Raw genomic sequence first — 21,843 nt, forward strand, 5'->3', positions numbered from 1 at the left:
AGCCCTAAAATTACTTATGTTTTTTGTTTATAACGCTTTTTATTATTATTATTGTATTTACCTTTAAATTACTATATTTGATCTATAAATAATTTTTAAATTATTATCAAACTTAAAAAAAAATCAACAAAAAAAGGACAGCCAACAGGAACTTTTTTGTGAACTCTATTCTGTTTCAGAAATGGGCTTTTATTGTAAAAGCCCATTGGTGATTAAGTTTGGTTGAGTGGTCTTAAATGCCCTATGGTTATGATGGTTATGCCAGATTCTCTGGTTATGCCAGAGAATGTCTAAGAGAATTGGCACTCTCTGCTTACTTCCGGTTTCTGGACTGGTTGCAGTAACACGTCTCTATCCATGCGGGGGCGCTCGCGGGCGAGTGCAGAATGAATGGAGGTCTATGGCGAAAAACCCTCAAAACCCACTTTTCTCAGGATATAATTTTTTGTCTAGTAATTTGAATGTTGTATTCGAAAGAAGATGCAAAGAAATTACACATTGCTGGGTGTTAGATTTTTTAGAGTCACTTATTTGCTTTAAAAAGTCTTTCAAAATGTCAATGACGTCAGAATGCTGACGTCATTAGCAGAATGCTAGCGTGTTATGGGCAACAACAACTCAACCTGTAAGAAATCGAAAGGACATAAGTACTCGTTCATTCAACTTTCGACCTATAACCCATGTTGAACTTGCAAAACCTACAATAAAATCTGAGATTTCTCAACGGGAATCGGGTGAAAGAGACACATTTAGCCGTTTAGCCCCATAGACTTCCATTCAGTCTGCACTCGCTCGCGATCACCTCCAGTGGAACTCTAATGGAACTGCAACCAACTATCTATACAATGGGGCTAATAGGAAGTGCCAAGGCTCTCCGTAGACGGGCTCTAGTTATGCCAGACATTCTCTGGTTATATCCGCAGCCTTACTGTCGGGTTTCTCTATAGAGCTCCCCCTACAGCTTCGGAATAGATATTTGACAACACTGTCGTTAAAACTCGTTGGCTCGTCCCATCTTCTCCCGCTGGTCATGTGCATTTGTTTTCAAAGAACCCGGCGAACGCACGGAGCCATGTCCACTGAGGCATGTATAACACACAGACGGCTATAGCATATAAATGTTTAGATAGTATATGTGTGCAGTGCCGTAAAGCAGTTTGTTACATCGCGAGACCTGATCACGCGATACTTCCTGATGCTGCGGCCGGACACTGCATTTTTATGCACATCAAGCACTAAAATGACTTGAAAATGAGTGTGATGTGTTTAGTCGAGTGTGCTTAGTACAGTAGGGGTGGTTTAATTAACGGGAATGAAACTTTTAAACACCAAACTTTTCCGCCCGCTCCAGGGGACCTTTGGGCTTACATATCAAAGCAAAAACAGTGAGTGGTGTTCCATAGCACTGAAGACTGTGCAAGTGTACAGTTGCACGTGACGTGTTGCAGCATGTTTGTGTGTTTTTACAGAGTTCCCTCAAGCCAGTCCATCCATGGCACCCAGGTTCAACGAGCTAACTACGTCTTCTGCTGCATTGCACCTTTGGGCTTGCATATCAAAGAAAAAACAGTGAGTGGTGTTCCACTCCTTTCCATCTCGCCACGGCCCCCTGGAGCGAGCGGAAAAGTTTGGTGTTTAAAAGTTTCATTCTCGTTAATTAAACCACCCCTACTGTACTAAGCACACTCGACTGAACACATCACACTCATTTTCAAGTCATTTTAGTGCTTGATGTGCATAAAAATGCAGTGTCCGTGAAACCATTATTTTGCATCCTCTGAATAGGTTGGATCTGGGACATTTATGTGTTTTTGCTCTCCCGTCATGTGTGATATCAATTCTCGTTAATTAAACCACCCCCACTGTACTAAGCACACTCAACTGAACACATCACACTAATTTTCAAGTCATTTCAGTGTTTAATTTGCATAAAAATGAGTGTCCTCGAAACCACTATTTGGCGGCAAAATAGTGGCTTCGCGGACACGGTGGTTTTTAAGCTTAGCTTTCGAAATATTTTGATGAAACCTGTTTATCAGCACTCAGCGGGCTCCCCTGAGTCCGTAGCACCAAGTTTCATCCCAAAATTCCACTGTCCGTGAAACCACTATTTTGCACAGTGTAACAAATGCTACGTGGGATCTCCATATCTCAGCTCTGGAAGGCTCTAGAGCCTCCAATCTTGCACTCCTGTCTGCGCCTCAGCACCCTCTATCCGAATCCAGAGTTTCAAGAAGATCAGAGAAACTTTATTTTCCGACCCAAAAAATAGTTTTTTTGGGTCGAAAAATAAAGTTTCTCGGATCTTCTTGAAACCTTGGATTCTGATAGAGGGCGATGAGGTGTAGAGATGAGTGCAAGTCCTGGCTCTCTACACCTATCCTGAGCTGAGATATGGAGATCCCTTTTCAAATATGTACAAATAACTTTTTAACGTATGCTTTTCTGGTAACAGGGCTGACACAATGAGCGTGTTCCTGGCTTTCAGATATTACATAAACTCAAAGAAAAGAAGAGAACACTTGTCTTCTACCATCAACTTCATGAAAGGTAGATGATGCAAGCAGAAGTAGAAAAATCATCCTGAGGGACATACCATTTTCAGCATTTCTGCAAGATGCCTTGCACAAAAATGTGATTAAAATCCTTTAAAAAACAAAAGAAACAGAAATTAATTTATTCTTATATTATTAGACATATTATGGAAACTAAATTATAAAATATTTTATTTGTTTTATGGTTTATTAAGATTTACAGAGCTTTTTTTTCTAAGGGACACAAAATGGCACGTTTACGTATAATGACCCAACTTTGATAGGACTCATTAGATATTGCTTGATGCTGCAATATTTTTTTTACCTACAAGAGTCTCCTAGGATAGAAGGAATGGGTGGATATTCCGGAGCAACTTGGCATTTCTGACTGACCATTTGCCATCTTGGTTTGGAGGGGGGAAAAAATCTAAACACAACGGCTTGCCACTTGGTTTAAATATATACGATGATGCACCAGGGTGGGTCCACTGAAGAGGATGATGTGCAACTATTCCATTAAAACCCGTGCAAATTTAAGATTTTTTTTTGACATCTCATTGCCAGATGTTCTCCAGGCCTAAAAGTAAAACAAAAACACAAACAATCTGTATTTAAAAGATCTTTTAGAAAGTCATGGTCTCTTTTGAGCCTTTGTCAGTGATACTCTGAAATACTTCCCATCCCATACATGAAAAAAATACATGCCGTGTTGGTGATATCATATTATATATATATATATATATATATATATATATATATATAAATATATATATATATATTTATATATATATAAAAATATTCTTACATAGGCTATATAAAATAAAATGACACAACCCTGTCTCTTTTTTTTAAATTTCAGTTTTATTGATCAATAATAGCAATTATGAAAGTATAAGTAGCCAATACAAATCAAGAAATAAAATAATTAAACGATTCAGTCAAACATAAGTCAGCAGGCTACAACGTTAAAGATAAATAGCCTAAATAATTTAACGTTATATAAAGTTATGAAACTAAAACTTTGCCCTCAGCCAAAACGATTTGCCAGGGAACAAATTATAGATTAACGATATCAAAGATCATCCCACAAGACGAATTATATCTCATGTTTAACCACTCCACTAGACTAGAGAGCAGCAGCAGCTCTAGCCGAGGTAAGGCTGTTCCAGGCGGGATACATGAGCGCTGAGCACCCGGTGATCCCTTGGATCTCACATCTCCGAAAACGTCAGATCAAATTTTTAAATAGGCGCTATCTGTATAAACAAACAACATATTTGAGATTGAAACAACTACATTATCGAATGAAAAACTCTTAAAACTACATTTTGTGACACAATAACAGTAGTATTTTTAAATTTCGCGGTCTTTCTCCTGCTATTGACGCAACTTGAGATTTTAAATATTAGCTATAGAATATACACAATTTACATATACAATATAAAATTTAATTTAATCTTACCTTGCATATAGCAGCGAGATTGAGCATTCTACATAAAGCTACCACATACTACTGGCATACTAATGGGGTCCTACGCCCGGTGTTGTGCCGAATTTCGACTCCCTGCCAAATTATTACCCCCCTCGTTGAAGTCAGTACCTGATTGCCTAATCCTAACCCCACCCCTAATCCTAATCCCTCCCCCACAACTAATCTAAACCTACCAATACTAGGGGGGTAATAATTTGGCGGGGGTAGAAATTCGGCACGACACCGGTCTCAACCAAGGGGCAACATTCTAACATTCTAATCTGAAAAATGAAGCCTACCCGGAAGTGCGAAAAACTGCAATACATTGAAAATCGAAGGTTCCGAGTGCCTGACAACTGTGAGGGGGGTGAATTTTTTTCTAACTCGTTAGTTTAGATAGTATTTAGATATAAAATGTATGACAAATAAGGGCGTGGTTAAGTTTGATTGACAGCTTGATTGACAGCTGATAACGAGCATAGGCTGCGCCAAGAAGAATGACAACATAAGAAGCGCCATTTTTTAATATACAGTTGAAATATAATACTACTGTTTCTGTATCATGAAATGTAGTTTTAAGAGTTTTTCAGGCGAGAATGTAGTTGTTTAAAGCTCTGGGCTGCGTTCTCCGAAACTACCTTAACGCTACGTCGTTCTTAAGTTGTACCTTAAGAAGTACCTTATCGTTAATACGTGGTTTCCGAAACCTTCTTAGTTAAGTATACCTTCTGTAAGTCATACGTTCGTAAGGTTGGTCTGGAGCGCTCTTAGCTATACCTTATCGCTGCTGACGGTTCATACCGCTAGTGGCCACCACTACGCAAAAAGCTTTTTTACATCGCAGTTTAATTACACATAGAAAATTTTATATGAACATTTAATATAAAATCTGATTTAGTATTAAAATTACATTTTTACTTTACTTTAAAATTTTACACATAAAATACTTAAGTTGTTATTATAGCCTACACCCAGTGTATGGAAGTGTTTTCATTAATAAAGTTTCCATACACTAATGGTTGTTAGCTTTTTTAATTACTATCCTAAGGCACATCAGCTGGCGAACCATTTGACAGAAAAGGCTTAGGAGTCTATATAAAGAAAGATGAGTTTACACAAACTTTATAGCTATGGCAGCGAGACAGCGAGTACTTGTTTTAAATCAAAGACGGCGCCGTCCGCGGAGCCAGTTAGTGTATGTCAACTACATGGCTGGTGGATAATCAGCATACGTTGTGGAGAACATTAACACACTTATGGCCGTGAGGGTTTGGGATTGCACACTTGCTAAATTATAAACACATACTCATATTTATTTCTGCATGTACATATTTCAATGAGCCCCGATAAATGCAGTTTGTACTATTTCTAAAACGCTTCTTTATAAAGAACATTGTTTTCTCAATACTTTACCTATACCGCTGTGAAGGAAAGAGCGCACAATCGATCATCGAGGCATCGATATCAACCTATTCAGCGCCTCCACCATGGACAGCACCTGCTAAGGTCGAACTTAAGAAGGTTTACCTTAAGCAACATCCTAAGGTATAGTTCGGAGAACACACGTAGGAAAGGTATACCTGTAGTTAAGGTGTACCTTTTGAGTCTTCGTAGCGCGCTAAGAGACAACGTTATCGGAGAACGCAGCCCAAATCTGTGGTTTATTTATAAAGATTTATGAAAATTTTATCCAGGTTGCGATCACCGGGTGCTCGGCGCTCATGTACCCCGCCTGGAACAGCCTTTCCTCGGCTAGTCGTTCTGACGTTTGCCGCTGACTCTGGTGTAATTCGTCTTGTGTATATCTAGCGGGCGATTTTTGGTCTCGTGAATCTATAATTTGTTCCCTGGCCAATCGTTTTGGCTGAGGGGAAGTTTCATAACTTTACCGTTGTATGGTTAGACTAGAGCGCTGACTTTGTATGTTTGACTGAATTGTTTGCTTTATTTGTATAGCTTCTTGTACCATTTACTTATACTTTTATAATGGCTAATATTGATAAAACTGAAATTTAACAAAAAGAGACTGGGTTGAGTTTTGTCATTTTAAATTTTAACGAAGATGATCTGTAATGTTGTTTACTGCAACATCTGTTGTTTAGTACAAATGCACATACTGCCTGGACCATATTAAAATGTTTAATATTTTTATATTATATTTAAACGAAAAGAGGCAGGTTTGTGTTTTATATTTCGTTTTGTTTTAAATAGGCAAACGTTATATGCAGTGAATATAATCAATACGCGTTGCCTGAACCACATTTGTGTGGCTATAATGTTTAAGATTTCTTTAAATGAAAACGAAAAGAGTTAGTATGGTGTTTTATAACATATTTCATTGCCTAAAATATACATACAGAGATAACCGGAGTAGCAGAGCAAGCTGAGTGACGCGCGCTGTTCTGTACTTGGAATAACCGGACTCACGTCCTTTACCCATATATGGATTGGCCAGAAGGTGGGCGGGGTTAGGATTTCCCAAGATTTTCCAAGATGGCGCCGCCCATACCCCCCATAAACAGCTTCAAAACCGTTCTTCAGAAAGTATATGGGTGACGTCACAGACGCTTTGTCCATATTTTTTACAGTCTATGGACTCAACACACCGAGTAACCGTATTATTCACCACACCGGCCCAAAGTTGCAAGGGTGGTTTTTCGTCTCACAGGCGCTCGAGGGGTGCGAGAAGACCACCATTCAACCCGAAAACAGTCATATAACCATTCCAATGACTCCGAAGCTGTTCGGTTAAGATAGAAAAGTTACTTAGTTCACCTTTAAATGCATTTTAAGGAGGCTCTCAGCCTCCCTTGCCTCTTCTGATGGATCGCCACTGGGCATACACTGGATACAATTTTTTTATTTTTTTTTTTATTTTTTTTTTTAGAAAAATAAAGGCCCGGGTATACTTGATTTTCCGCGTTCCGCTCTATTTCGAGCACAGTCGTGTCCGCACAGCTATTAGTTGGTGGACCAGTTTGACACCGCACAATTTCTTATTTATACTCTACCAGATGTCAAAGAGCAGTACAGAGTCGTGTCAACATTCTTCTGTCTTAACAATCACCTAGCGTATGCGTTGTTGTGCACACACCGTTAGTGAACAAAAATTGGGCTAACATACGGATGTCCGTGGAACTTCAGATGACAAAAATTGCAGAATGTGGATGACATAAGTTTAAGTTGGGCTTAGGACAACAAGCTTTCAGGTTCTTGTACTGTATGTTTACTCAAATAATCTCTTCCCTGTCTCTTTCTTTCATAGCGTTTCACAGATATAAATTGCAAAAAGTATTGTTCACTTCTAGTTAATTTTCTACATCATATCCAACATCAGTATGTCAACCATGCCCACCATTTTTGAGAGTGCAGAGGAGTTCTCATCTCCTGAAATCTCAGATGAGCTCATTACGGCCCTTGCTGCGGGGTGGTGGTGGGCGATAGTGGAAGCTTCAGAACTCATATTTGAGCATCCTGAGTATGGGTACCTCATCTCAGGCCAGTGTGGGGAAACAGTGGAGACAGGAGAAACATCATGCCCCACATCCCTGGTCTTCAGTGATGCATCTGAGAAGGCTCCTTCCCAGCACTCGGACGTCTCTGATGCAACAGTGAAGACCACACCGCACGGGAGGCAGAAGATGAAGCAGGGAGCACCCCTTTCTTCCAGGTCCACACAGGGAGCACCTGTGCCTGCCAAGACCACAGTACAGTGGAGAAAGCGGAGGCCTGGGAAATATGAGGAGGGAGAACTGAAGACCACGAAGCAGTGGAGGCAGCAGACACCGAAAGCACCTGTACCTGACAGGTCCAAACAGGGAGAATGTATGCTTGTCCGGTCCCAGCAGAACTCTCCCAGTTTTAAAAAAGAGGATCTCACCTCATCACTGGTCTTCAGTGATGCATCGGAGAAAGATCAGCACTCAGGTTTCTCTGATGGAATAATGGCCATGGACCAGAGGAGAAAGTGGAGGCAGAAAAGCCCACAGATAGCATCTGTGCCTGCTGCGTCTCCAAAGGAAGCGCCAGTGCCCATAGGATCCCAAAAAAGAGGAAAACTCAGGATCCCTGAACATTTGATTGAACATCTGAAAAAAGCCGCTTTAGAAACACCCATGCCCATCCAGTCTCTACAGAGGGCACCAGTGGCTGCCTCAAAGGTGCTCATATGCTCCTCACATGAAGCACCAATGCCAGACAAGATCGGAGATGGGCCAAAACTAAAGACCCCTGAGCCACTAAGGCAGGAGCTGCTGCAGCAGAAGCCTCAAGCTTTTCTGCAAGGACCACCCATGCCTGACAACATCTCAAAGAGGCAAAAACAAATTATCCCTGAGCCTGAGATAGCGCCTGTGTGTTGCGCACAGGGAGCACCTGTTATTAACAAGATCTCAGAGAGGAGCACAGAAGCTTCTGTAAGTCCCTTATATCTCTTGTTTTTACTTATTTTGAAATGTATTCAAACAAGTAAACATTGCCTTTAACTATGCTACTATGTTTTCTGGGTCCTCAATTTAAAATCCTTTTATATTTCAAAATGATAAAAAAAAGATACGCCTTTAGATTTAGTCTAAGAAGCAGCCATTAAACCTGCCCTGCATTGCACGATTATATCTGTTCTCTCAACAGGACAACGCAGGTCTGTGTCAGGCACCTCCACAAAAACTGTGTTTGGAACTGATGCGCAACAACCATCCAGCCCCTCAGATAACCACTTCACAACCGAACCCGGGAACTCCGAACAGACTTCAGTCCAGGTCCCAGCCGTCCCGGAAAAGAGCATTGGTTAGACCCTCCTCCTATCTCTCAATTTTACTAAGATTTAGAAACAAAATACTTTAACAATTTAATCTGGGATGCAAATCATATCCTTTTCAATTCAGACAGCTCATATCGAAATGGTAGAAGCAATTTTTCTTTAGATTTTCTTAAAGAATCATTTATTAAATCTGGTCAGCGTTACATGATTATGTCTGTTCCTTCAACAGGACAGTGCAGGAGTGGACTGGTCACCCCCACAAAAAAAGCAGCGGATGGAAATCAAAGTCAACAGCCAACAGTTGGATCCAGGCAGCTTAGACCAAATTGACGATTTATGTAGCATGTTTGCAAAATATTGTGTAATTTCAGATATTACCATGCCTGACAACATCTCAAAGAGGCAAAAACAAATGATCCCTGAGCCTGAGATAGCGCCTGTGTGTTGCGCACAGGGAGCACCTGTTATTAACAAGATCTCAGAGAGGAGCACAGAAGCTTCTGTAAGTCCCTTATATCTCCTGTTTTTATTTATTTTAAAATGTATTCAAACAAGTAAACATTGCCTTTAACTATGCTACTATGTTTCTAGGTCCTCAATTTAAAATCCTTTTATATTTCAAAATGATAAAAAAAAGATACGCCTTTAGATTTAGTCTAAGAAGCAGCCATTAAACCTGCCCTGCATTGCACGATTATATCTGTTCTCTCAACAGGACAACGCAGGTCTGTGTCAGGCACCTCCACAAAAACTGTGTGTGGAACTGAGGCGCAACAACCATCCAGCCCCTCAGATAACCACTTCACAATCGAACCCAGGAACTCCGAACAGACTTCAGTCCAGGTCCCAGCCGACCTGGAAAAGAGCATTGGTTAGACCCTCCTCCTATCTCTCAATTTTACTAAGATTTAGAAACAAAATACTTTAATAATTTAATCTGGGATGCAAATCATATCCTTTTCAATTCAGATACCTCATATCGAAATGGTAGAAGTAGGGGTGTGACGGTTAGTATATAACCGTGAGACCGACGGTTATAGTTGAACACCGTCATTAGAACTCTATAACCGCCAAAACCGTGTTATTAAAATATTTTTTACAAACATGTTTTATCATAGAGAATGTTTAAATACTAATTAAAAACAATTGTTAACAGTCTGTGTTATTAATAGTCTACGTCGTTTCCAACTGTATTTGATTCTTTGCCAAGTACCCCCAGACCGACCGCCAATCATTTGAGATAGAAATAAAAGCTATGACTATGATATAGTGATGTGCCATAATTATGAGATTTATTAAACAAATGAAAAACATTTGCAATAATAAACAACGTATCATTACCGATAACTGATCGTGCAGTTTAATTACCCCTTGACTGGCCCCAAACATGTTTGATAAAAGAAACATACAGTGTGTATATAGCCTATATGATGTGTATTACATTTTAGCTCAAAAACAATTGTAATAAAAGATAGGATCATAAGATGCGCAATATATCGGGAGACATGGTTTTTACCACTTAATGAAGTTTTGTTTTGTAAATCGTCAGACATGATTTTTACCACTTCATTAAGTTTTGCTTTGTAGAAAGCCTTTCTTTTAAGCGAATTTCGTTTTGTACAAATTGTATCTTAATTTTAATAATGTTTCATCAACCAATTCCATGTATTTAATAAATAAAAAGGAAATATAGCAGACGATATAATAACCGTGACATGGAGGCGCCGGTGCGCCGCGTTCACTTGCATTGCATTGTGAACTAGAGCGCATCTCATCGTAAATGAATGAAACTCAGCGTAGGCCTATGCCTCATACATTAGCATTAAATATCTTTGCTGCATCCTTTCTAGAACAGACAAGGGCTTTCTTGCGGCTCGCATCAGCAGAGCATTGCATCGTCCATAGACCGCAAAACAATCAGCGGATGGCGGGCGGGTGCGGCTTTGATATTTGGTCAAAAAACGTTGGTGTGGATGATGAGTTTTGTGATGCGGTTGCGGCTGATATAATACCCCATCCGCGTATCTCTATCGATAACAACATTGAACATGTAAGAACAATGGGTTGTACATTAATATTAATATTAGCTCAAATGATCTATAGGGAATTTTAATAATTAATCATGAATATGATTAATATTTTGTATGTTACAGTTACATTAATTTATCGCAGCTGAACTAGATTGATATATGAACGATTACCATAACGGGTTATGGTTCGTCATTAATACATCAATTGTTCTTATTTCAGCTCGAAGTTATGGGATAACTTTAATGGAATTAATTTAGTTATCAAACAATCTGTTTGTCCAGCAAACATACGTAAGATTAACTTAACTCTCAAGGAAAATTATCCTTCTTACAAACACGAGAAAGAGTATCTTTTCCAGGCCTTGAAAAGACACTCTCGGTGTTTGTAGACTAAAATTAGGTTACTTAAATCGTAGCCTACCAAGATAAAGCATATAGCTAAGATCGAACATTTCAGGGACTAAGTAGCATGGGCAATTAAATCAGAGTCAGTCAAGGGCATATGGAATTTAATAATTGGACTAATACTACATCGAACTAAGGAATACAAGTTCTACAATTTACACGAGTAAATATGTATGTACAGGACACGTAAACAAAATACAAGACTAAACGGATAACAGATGAGAGAGGGAGAGGAAGGGAGAAAGTGAAACTAAAGTTTCAGGACGAGAGAGATCACCGAGATGATCTCAGCATGGCAAAAATCACAGACAGTAACCCGTAAGAGACAACAAAGAAATCACATTGTAAGTTCAATTCAATAATCGATACTTGCATGGCACATGGTTCTCTTTGTATTTGCTGAAGAAGAGCTCCTTTAAGAGCGGGGCGTGTTTCCTCGTGTCTTCGGGGCGCGCAGTTTAAAGGTTCACTTTGAGTTGAAGTTGTCAGAAACATGATTCAGAGTTCGGTTCCCTTTGTGGAGGGAGTAACGAATATGAAAATAAAACTTAGTAAAGAAAATAAAACGGAGATGAGGACTTCCTAGGTCCCATACTGCGGTCAAGTGGGCCGCGCGTTGAAAATTCACGGTCAAGCCAGCCGCACATTTTTTTTAGTATGCGCGTCTATTTGTGTACTTACGGTATGGGTGCTGGAAGAGGCCAAAATTGATTTTAAAACACATTTTCTGCTATTTTCCATCTTATTAGGACATAAATAATTAAATTTCATGATTTTTGTATTAAATACGACTTTTAATTGTGTTTAATCTTTATTATTTTAATGTTTGTAGGCCTATATATGATTTACATTAATTATTACATAATTTATTCATGTTCATAATAATGTTAATTATTATACATCATTCGTTTTTTTTACATTTTCATGATTTTTTAAAGATATGACTTTTATATTTGTTCATTTTTTTAAAAATAATTGTAGGCCTATATATGATTTACATTAATTACATAATTTATTCATGTTCATATTAATGTTAATTATTATTATTATTATACATTATTATACAATTTTTTATTGTCAATTTTAATGTTCAATATATGATACATTAATTATTATACTTTATTACTTAATTTGAATTAAATTTAAATTAAATTATGTAAATTAAATTATTAATGTTAATTATCATACATTAATTGTTTTGCATTTTTATTGCTGATTTTAATGTTTGTATATATAAAGTATTCATTAATTATTATACATCATGTATTAATGTTTGTTTGTTTATTTATTTATTTACTTACATTTTAAAGTAAATGACAAATATGACACAACCGGCTTTTGGTCCCTTTTAAGCTGTTAATTCTCATTGAATTGCCTAAAAACCTGATCTATGAAATATACATTCATACCTGATGTATTAAATATGACACACACACACACACACACACACACACACACACACACACACACACACACACACACACAGATATTTTATATATAAAAGGTCACAGTTTTGCCATTTTATTTTACGTTCTAGCACTTACATAATGTCCCATTTTCAAACACTCATATGAGAGACCCTGACTATTACTGTATTTATTTTCATGTCATTTTACTGTATAGTTTTGGAGAAAAGTAAAGGCCAATTCACCCCAATCATCAAAGTGCATTCTAGCGCTTACACCATGTCCCATTTTCAAACACTCATAAAAAGTGTTCCTTCATAGGTTTGCTCATTCTTTCATTTGATTCCTGTTCAGAGTGACCCTGGCTATTACTGTATTTATTTTCATGTAATTTTACTGTATAGTTTTGGAGAAAACTAAAGGCCAATTCACCCCAAACATCAAAGTGCATTCTAGCACTTACACCATGTCCCATTTTCAAACACTTATAAAAAATGTTCCTTCATAGGTTTGCTCATTCTGTCACTTGATTCCTGTTCAGAGTGACCCTGGCTATTACTGTTATCATTTCCATGTAATTTTACTGTATAGTTTTGGAGAAAAGTAAAGGCCAAATCACCCCAATCACCAAAGTGCATTCTAGTTTACACCATGTCCCATTTTCAAACACTCATAAAAAGTGTTCCTTCATAGGTTTGCTCATTCTGTCACATGATTTCTGTTCAGAGTGACCCTGACTATTAATGTATTTATTTATAAGTAATTTTACTGTGTAGTTTTGGAGAAAATGAAAGACAAACTCACCCCAATCATCAAAGTGCATTCAAGCGCTTGCACCATGTCCCATTTTCAAACACTTATAAAAGGTGTTCCTTCATAGGTTTGCTCATTCTGTCACTTGATTTCTGTTCAGAGTGACCCTGACTATTACTGTATTTATTTATAAGTAATTTTACTGTATAGTTTTGGAGAAAATTAGAGACAAACTCACCCCAATCATCAAAGTGCATTCTAGCGCTTACACCATGTCCCATTTCCAAACACTTATAAAAAGTGTTCCTTCACAGGTTTGCTCATTCTTTCACTCGATTCCTGTTCAGAGTGACCCTGGCTATTACTGTTATCATTTTCATGTCATTTTACTGTATAGTTTTGGAGAAAAGTAAAGGCCAAATTATCCCAATCACCAAAGTGCATTCTAGTTTACAACATGTCCCATTTTCAAACACTCATAAAAAGTGTACTGTATTTATTTTCAAATAATTTTACTGTATAATTTTGGAGAAAATTAAAGACAAACACCCCAATCATCAAAGTGCATTCTAGCGCTTACACCATGTCCTATTTTCAAACACTTATAAAAAGTGTTCCTTCATAGGTTTGCTCATTCTGTCACTTGATTTCTGTTCAGAGTGACCCTGACTATTACTGTAATTATTTATAAATAATTTTACTGTATAGTTTTGGAGAAAATGAAAGACAAACTCACCCCAATCATCAAAGTGCATTCAAGCGCTTACACCATGTCCCATTTTCAAACACTCATAAAAAGTATTTCTTCATAGGTTTGCTCATTCTTTCATTTGATTCCTGTTCAGAGTGACCCTGGCTATTACTGTATTTATTTTCATGTAATTTTACTGTATAGTTTTGGAGAATATTAAAGACAAACTCACCCCAATCATCAAAGTGCATTCTAGCGCTTACACCATGTCCCATTTCCAAACACTTATAAAAAGCGTTCCTTCATAGGTTTGCTCATTCTGTCACTTGATTCCTATTCAGAGTGACCCTGACTATTACTGTATTTATTTTCAAATAATGTTACTGTATAGTTTTGGAGAATATTAAAGACAAACTCACCCCAATCATCAAAGTGCATTCTAGCGCTTACACCATGTCCCATTTCCAAACACTTATAAAAAGTGTTCCTTCATAGGTTTGCTCATTCTTTCACTCGATTCCTGTTCAGAGTGACCCTGGCTATTACTGTTATCATTTTCATGTCATTTTACTGTATAGTTTAGGAGAAAAGTAAAGGCCAAATCACCCCAATCACCAAAGTGCATTCTAGTTTACAACATGTCCCATTTTCAAACACTCATAAAAAGTGTTCCTTCATAGGTTTGCTCATTCTTTCATTTGATTCCTGTTCAGAGTGACCCTGGCTATTACTGTATTTATTTTCATGTAATTTTACTGTATAGTTTTGGAGAAAACTAAAGGCCAATTCACCCCAAACATCAAAGTGCATTCTAGCACTTACACCATGTCCCATTTTCAAACACTTATAAAAAGTGTTCCTTCATAGGTTTGCTCATTCTGTCACTTGATTCCTGTTCAGAGTGACCCTGGCTATTACTGTTATCATTTCCATGTAATTTTACTGTATAGTTTTGGAGAAAACTAAAGGCCAATTCACCCCAAACATCAAAGTGCATTCTAGCACTTACACCATGTCCAATGTACCCCGCCCGGTTACCAATCCCTGTGGGCCCCTCACTCCTCTATCACATCGCAGACAGTGGAGCCCCGTTGAGCACGCTGGTCCCTCTGTAATGGACCAGCTGTTTCATTCGGGCCTCTCCAGGGGACAGGATGTCGATTGCAGCATCGGAGGGTGAGCTGACCTTTGGAAATGATGACTCGGCTGCGTTGTCTCCCTCTGGGAGTGTAACGTTGCCCGAGCCAGATCCAGAAACATCAGCTAGGCTGAATCATGCTGCCGAGGCTGTTGGGCTCGACTGTAATCTTCCACCGTGTCCTGAACAGTCTCGGTTGGATGATTGGTATCTCGGGACGGGCCGCGCTGGTTCTCTGCTCGCTGACCCAGTGCCTTTCTTTCCCCGAAGTGCATAGAGGTTTACCAGGTTTTAGCAGTTTTCTGCCGCCCAAGCGCAGACGGAGGCCATCCGGCACATCCTGCCCCGGCGGCCCTCTGCTGCCACCCCGCCACCGGTGGCAGTTCCTCCACCTGCTCATCGCCGAGGGTTTTCCTCTACCGCCGCTCCCGCTGGGCCTCCGCAGCAGCCTCCAGCCAGGCCTCAGCATAGAGCCGGCCGCAGTAGGGACGCCCAGCCCGCTCTAGGTGCTGCCAAGCCAGGTGGCAAGAGAGAGCGAAAGCGTTCCTGAGCGTGCCGCTCAGGGATGGAGGAGGGTGCTTTAGAGTTTGTCATCTGAGAAAAAGCGGTACCCACACTTCAAAGAAAGAGCAAATTACCCTGTTCCTGGGCCCCAAGAGGGCAAGTCTGGTGGTGTGCAACCCTGTAAAGCCTTGCACCCCTCAGCCCCCTCTTGTTCGCCAGATGGCAGCTGGGTGTGGTTCAAGGACCCGGTCATCTGCCTTCTCACGCATTCCCTGCTACCTAGTGGAGTCAAGTATTTGTTCCCCCACACTCAAATAACGCTTCGGGCTGCCTTTCGGGCCTCTCGAGCCAGATCCCTGTCCTCCACCTCGCTGCCCCACCTCGGTACGTCTGTGGTTCCCTGGCCCCTGGTCCGGTTTTGTCGAAGTCTAAAACGCTTCCAACCGATGCCCAGCCTGGCCCCATTCGGTACCTTAAGATCCAGCTTGTGATTCATTTCGCTCGGCTTCCGCCCAGGCTCAGTGATATTCATCATACCAAGGTGTTGAGCAGAAATGCTCCTAAAAGATTTTTTAGTAAGATCCATCACACCTAGGTGTTGAGCAGAGCTCCTGTCCTGTGTGTGTGCGCCGCAGTCCTACTGGCAAAGGGATACATGCTAGCCGTTCCCTCCAGCCTGTATGGAGTTTGGCTTCAGAGCCCGTACTTCACTGTACCCTTATTATGTGGTGGGTTATGACCATCTTGGTTCTGTACCAACTGATACGGGCCCTTTTTCAAAAGCCTCTGTTCACTTGTAAACCCAGAGTTGTATTTTCAATCCCCCGTCCCCAAGCTTGGTCTGCAGCGTTCGACCTGAAAGACGTGTGCTTTCGGATCTCTATCCTTCTGCTCCACAGACTTACTGTGTTCTTGCGTTCAGAGATACAAAGTATCAGTACATGGTCCTATCCTTTGAGTGCTCCATAGCCAGTTGGGTCTTCAGGTCAACTGGGAAAGAATAATCTCGCCCAAATGCCGAGTATCTCTTTTCTAGTATGGAGGTGGTCTCGGTCTAGCGTATCTCTCAAGTGAGGTGTGCCAGCTCAGAGCTATTAGAAGTGAGATATGGTCCCACTGAAACTTTCAGAGGCTTCTGGGGCATATGGCAGATGCAGCCGCACGGCTTCCTCCATATGGAGACCGCTTCAGCACTGGCTTGATGACCGAGTCGCGAGGTGGCCGTGGCAGAGCGACACGCTCTGTGTGGTGAACACCCTGGCCTGTCGCTAAACCCTCAGCCCATAAGCAGACCTTTGTTTCCCCGGGCTAGTGGCTCCTGGAACAAGTGTCCTCCAAATGTTGGCTGAGGGGCCACGTATAAAGGGCATGCAGTAACAGAGCTCTGGGAGCCCTCAGACTGCATTGGCATTTGTTGCCTCGAGTTGCTTACAGTCCCTCGCTTTGAGACACCGCTGCTCAGCGAGCTTGTACTGTTCAGACAACATCACGACTGTCGAGCTGTGCTCCCCTTGCATGTTTCAACTCGCCCGCCACCTCCTCCTTGGAGTCAGAAGCTTCTAAGGTCACTTCATTCCACCTATTTTTGCTGGCCTGCTCAATCATGCCGCTCACTATACAGTACAATTATTATTCTTTTTTTTGGTGTTTGAAAATGGGATATAAGTGCTAATGCACGTTGATGATTGAGGTGAATTGGCCTTTAGTTTTCTCCAAAACTATACAGTAAAATGACTTGTAAATAAATACAGTAATAGCCAGGGTCACCACTCTGAACTGGAATCAATTGAAAGAGTGAGCAAACCTATGAAGGAACACTTTTTATGAGTGTTTGAAAATGGGACATGGTGTTAGTGCTATAACATACACTTTGATAATTAGGGTGATATGGCCTTTAGTTTTCTCCAAAACTATACAGTAAAATGACTTGTAAATAAATTCAGTAATAGCCAGGGTCACTCCGAACAGGAATCAACTGAAAGAGTGAGCAAACCTATGAAGGAACACTTTTTATGAGTGTTTGAAAATGGGACATGGTGTTAGTGCTATAAAATGCACTGATAATTAGGGTGAGTTTGTCTTTAATTTTCTCCAAAACTATACAGTAAAATGACTTGTAAATAAATGCATTAATAGCCAGGGTCACTCCGAACAGGAATCAACCGAAAGAGTGAGCAAACCTATGAAGGAACACTTTTTATGAGTGTTTGAAAATGGGACATGGTGTAAGATATTTGTAATCTGTAGTGATTACAATTTAGCTCAAAGGAATTATTAATTAATTTATAGGGAATTCAAAAGAGTCACTTATTACAACCGAGCAAATGACTCGTTCGCGGTTCATTTGAACTGGCTGTAACTATCCACTCTGCAACGGATATAAATATCCGAACTATAGTGAAACACTATATAGTTAGCAAGGTAACTTAGATCAGAAGTTTAAGACATTAAATTTGTAAGCACAATAACACAAGTAATATTTCTCTTTAAAATACAAACAAGACTTTATTGATTATTCTAACACATAAAACTAATATCTAACACAAACACACACATACACATTCATACGCGTTGCAGAAAGAAAAGAGTAAGGAAAGATTAAGTTTTAAGAGTGAGAGTAAGAGTGAGATGATGTAATCCCAATTTTCTATGCACATAAGACACAACCTGAATGAACCATCAATCATTAGTTTAACCCTTTTATCGTTTCCTAGGTTATTAAATCTGTATCAAATACACCAGTTTAGCTAAGAGTCTGGAGGCAGTACTTGCTTGTCTTTGCTTTTGGGGATTCCCTTTTTGTTGCGTGTAAAGGGGTTTTCCCGATCCGTTCAGTTGGCTTGTCTCCTTGTGCCTGATGTCTGGGTCACGTGGTCAGTCACGTGGTGTGCTGGCGGGATGAAAGTCTTTGTTTGAAGCTGGCTTTGCAGAAGAACGTGGCTCAAAATCTTGATGCAAAACCTAACTTAGAACCGAGACTCACAACGGAAAAGAAAGTAAACTAAGAAAGAAAGGAAATTGAGAGGAGTAGATGATGGCTTGAATGAAGCTGTTTAACCCATGTTCTTCAGATCTTGATTTGGGTTATTTCGTGTGCGCGTTTACATGGTTTCTAGTCTGAGAGCGCGAGAGCTTCGAGAGCAGCGAGAGAGAGAGAGAGAGAGAGAGAGCTTTGTTTCTGTCTAAGATTTTTAAACTCAAAGTTTGCCCTACCTCCTGAAGAGATCGGACCAATTAGATACTTGCTTTCTTTGTCTTATCGTAAATCATGCATTATCTGAGGGGGTGTCTGTTCTCTAGTTCTTAAGCAGAGAGAACAGAGGCCAGTTTAGACATGATTTCTAATTAAAAGAAGATCAAAACATATTACACAGATATCATTCAAGCCATCTTTTGAATCATGAGCATACGATCATATTGATATGAAACACAACACACTCTCATTCAAACATCTAACAGTGTAACAATTAAATGAATTATATGGGATTAAAGCATATTAAATGGACACATGTATTGTAGAAACACCTAGAATGATGTATGATGTTTTAAGTCCATTGAAAATTGTTCTTGAATGAGTTTTACGTATACTGTAGGAAGAATCTCAGTTTCCTGGTTTAAAGAGAGAAATGGTTTGTCCGTTCAGAGGTCCTTAAGGAGGAGGGGGGGGTCTGGAATGTTGTGGGCTCGAGCAGCCTCTGCTGTTATCTTGATCGGGCTGAATTGTGCTATCTCTGAGCCAATCATTCTTTTCCAAGCTATCTCACATTGACCAGTGCTTCCTTTAGTTGGGCTCATCTTCTTTGAAGCTTGCATGGCCATAAAGTTCTTAGCTGGGGGTTTTCGTTGGTCGGCGGAGACTGGCTGGCTGGAGCCTTCTTTTATGGCTCTGGGGTTGGTGATTTGGGTTCTGGAATGTTGAGTTCTGTGTGGAATTATGTTTGAACAAATCACCTGGAAGATTAATTTGTGTTTGATTCGCACCCAATCCTACATGGTGTTAGTGCTATAACATGCACTTTGATAATTAGGGTGATATGGCCTTTAGTTTTCTCCAAAACTATACAGTAAAATGAATTGTAAATAAATACAGTAATAGCCAGGGTCACTCCGAACAGGAATCAACTGAAAGAGTGAGCAAACCTATGAAGGAACACTTTTAATGAGTGTTTGAAATTGGACATGGTTTAAGTGCTAGAATGCACTTTGATGATTGGGGTGATTTGGCCTTAAGTTTTCTCCAAAACTGTACAGTAAAATGACTTGTAAATAAATACAGTAATAGCCAGAGTCACTCCGAACAGGAATCAACTGAAAGAGTGAGCAAACCTATGAAGGAACACTTTTAATGAGTGTTTGAAAATGGGACATGTTGTTAGTGCTGTAAAATGCACTTTGATAATTAGGGTGAGTTTGTCTTTAATTTTCTCCAAAACTATACAGTAAAATGATTTGAAAATAAATGCAGTAATAGTCAGGGTCACTCTGAACAGGAATCAAGTGACAGAATGAGCAAACCTATGAAGGAACAGTTTTTATAAGTGTTTGAAAATGGGACATGGTGTAAGCGCTAGAATGCACTTTGATGATTGGGGTGAATTGGCCTTTAGTTTTCTCCAAAACTATACAGTAAAATTACATGAAAATAAATACAGTAATAGCCAGGGTCACTCTGAACAGGAATCAAATGAAAGAATGAGCAAACCTATGAAGAAATACTTTTTATGAGTGTTTGAAAATGGGACATGGTGTAAGCGCTTGAATGCACTTTGATGATTGGGGTGAGTTTGTCTTTCATTTTCTCCAAAACTATAGAGTAAAATTATTTATAAATAATTACAGTAATAGTCAGGGTCACACTGAACAGGAATCAAGTGACAGAATGAGCAAACCTATGAAGGAACACTTTTTATAAGTGTTTGAAAATGGGACATGGTGTAAGCGCTAGAATGCACTTTGATGTTTGGGGTGAGTTTGTCTTTAATTTTCTCCAAAACTATACAGTACAATTATTTGAAAATAAATACAGTAATAGTCAGGGTCACTCTGAGCAGGAATCAAGTGACAGAATGAGCAAACCTATGAAGGAACACTTTTTATAAGTGTTTGAAAATGGGACATGGTGTAAGCGCTAGAATGCACTTTGATATTTGGGGTGAGTTTGTCTTTAATTTTCTCCAAAACTATACTGTACAATTATTTGAACATAAATACAGTAATAGTCAGGGTCACTCTGAACAGGAATCAAGTGACAGAATGAGCAAACCTATGAAAGAACACTTTTTATAAGTGTTTAAAATGGGACATGGTGTAAGTGCTAGAATCCACTTTGATGTTTGGGGTGAATTGGCCTTTAGTTTTCTCCAAAACTATACAGTAAAATTACATGAAAATAAATACAGTAATAGCCAGGGTCACTCTGAACAGGAATCAAATGACAGAATGAGCAAACCTATGAAGGAACACTTTTTATAAGTGTTTGAAAATGGGACATGGTGTAAGCGCTAGAATGCACTTTGATGTTTGGGGTGAGTTTGTCTTTAATTTTCTCCAAAACTATACAGTACAATTATTTGAACATAAACACAGTAATAGTCAGGGTCACTCTGAACAGGAATCAAGTGACAGAATGAGCAAACCTATGAAAGAACACTTTTTATAAGTGTTTAAAATGGGACATGGTGTAAGTGCTAGAATCCACTTTGATGTTTGGGGTGAATTGGCCTTTAGTTTTCTCCAAAACTATACAGTAAAATTACATGAAAATAAATACAGTAATAGCCAGGGTCACTCTGAACAGGAATCAAATGACAGAATGAGCAAACCTATGAAGGAACACTTTTTATGAGTGTTTGAAAATGGGACATGGTGTAAGCGCTAGAATGCACTTTGATGATTGGGGTGAGTTTGTCTTTAATTTTCTCCAAAACTCTACAGTACAATTATTTGAAAATAAATACAGAAATAGTCAGGGTCACTCTGAACAGGAATCAAGTGACAGAATGAGCAAACCTATGAAGGAACACTTTTTATAAGTGTTTGAAAATGGGACATGGTGTAAGCGCTAGAATGCACTTTGATGTTTGGGGTGAGTTTGTCTTTAATTTTCTCCAAAACTCTACAGTACAATTATTTGAAAATAAATACAGTAATAG

Source organism: Squalius cephalus, assembly GCF_949319135.1.
Source record: "Squalius cephalus genome assembly, chromosome: 3".
In the NCBI taxonomy this organism is placed as follows: domain Eukaryota; kingdom Metazoa; phylum Chordata; class Actinopteri; order Cypriniformes; family Leuciscidae; genus Squalius; species Squalius cephalus.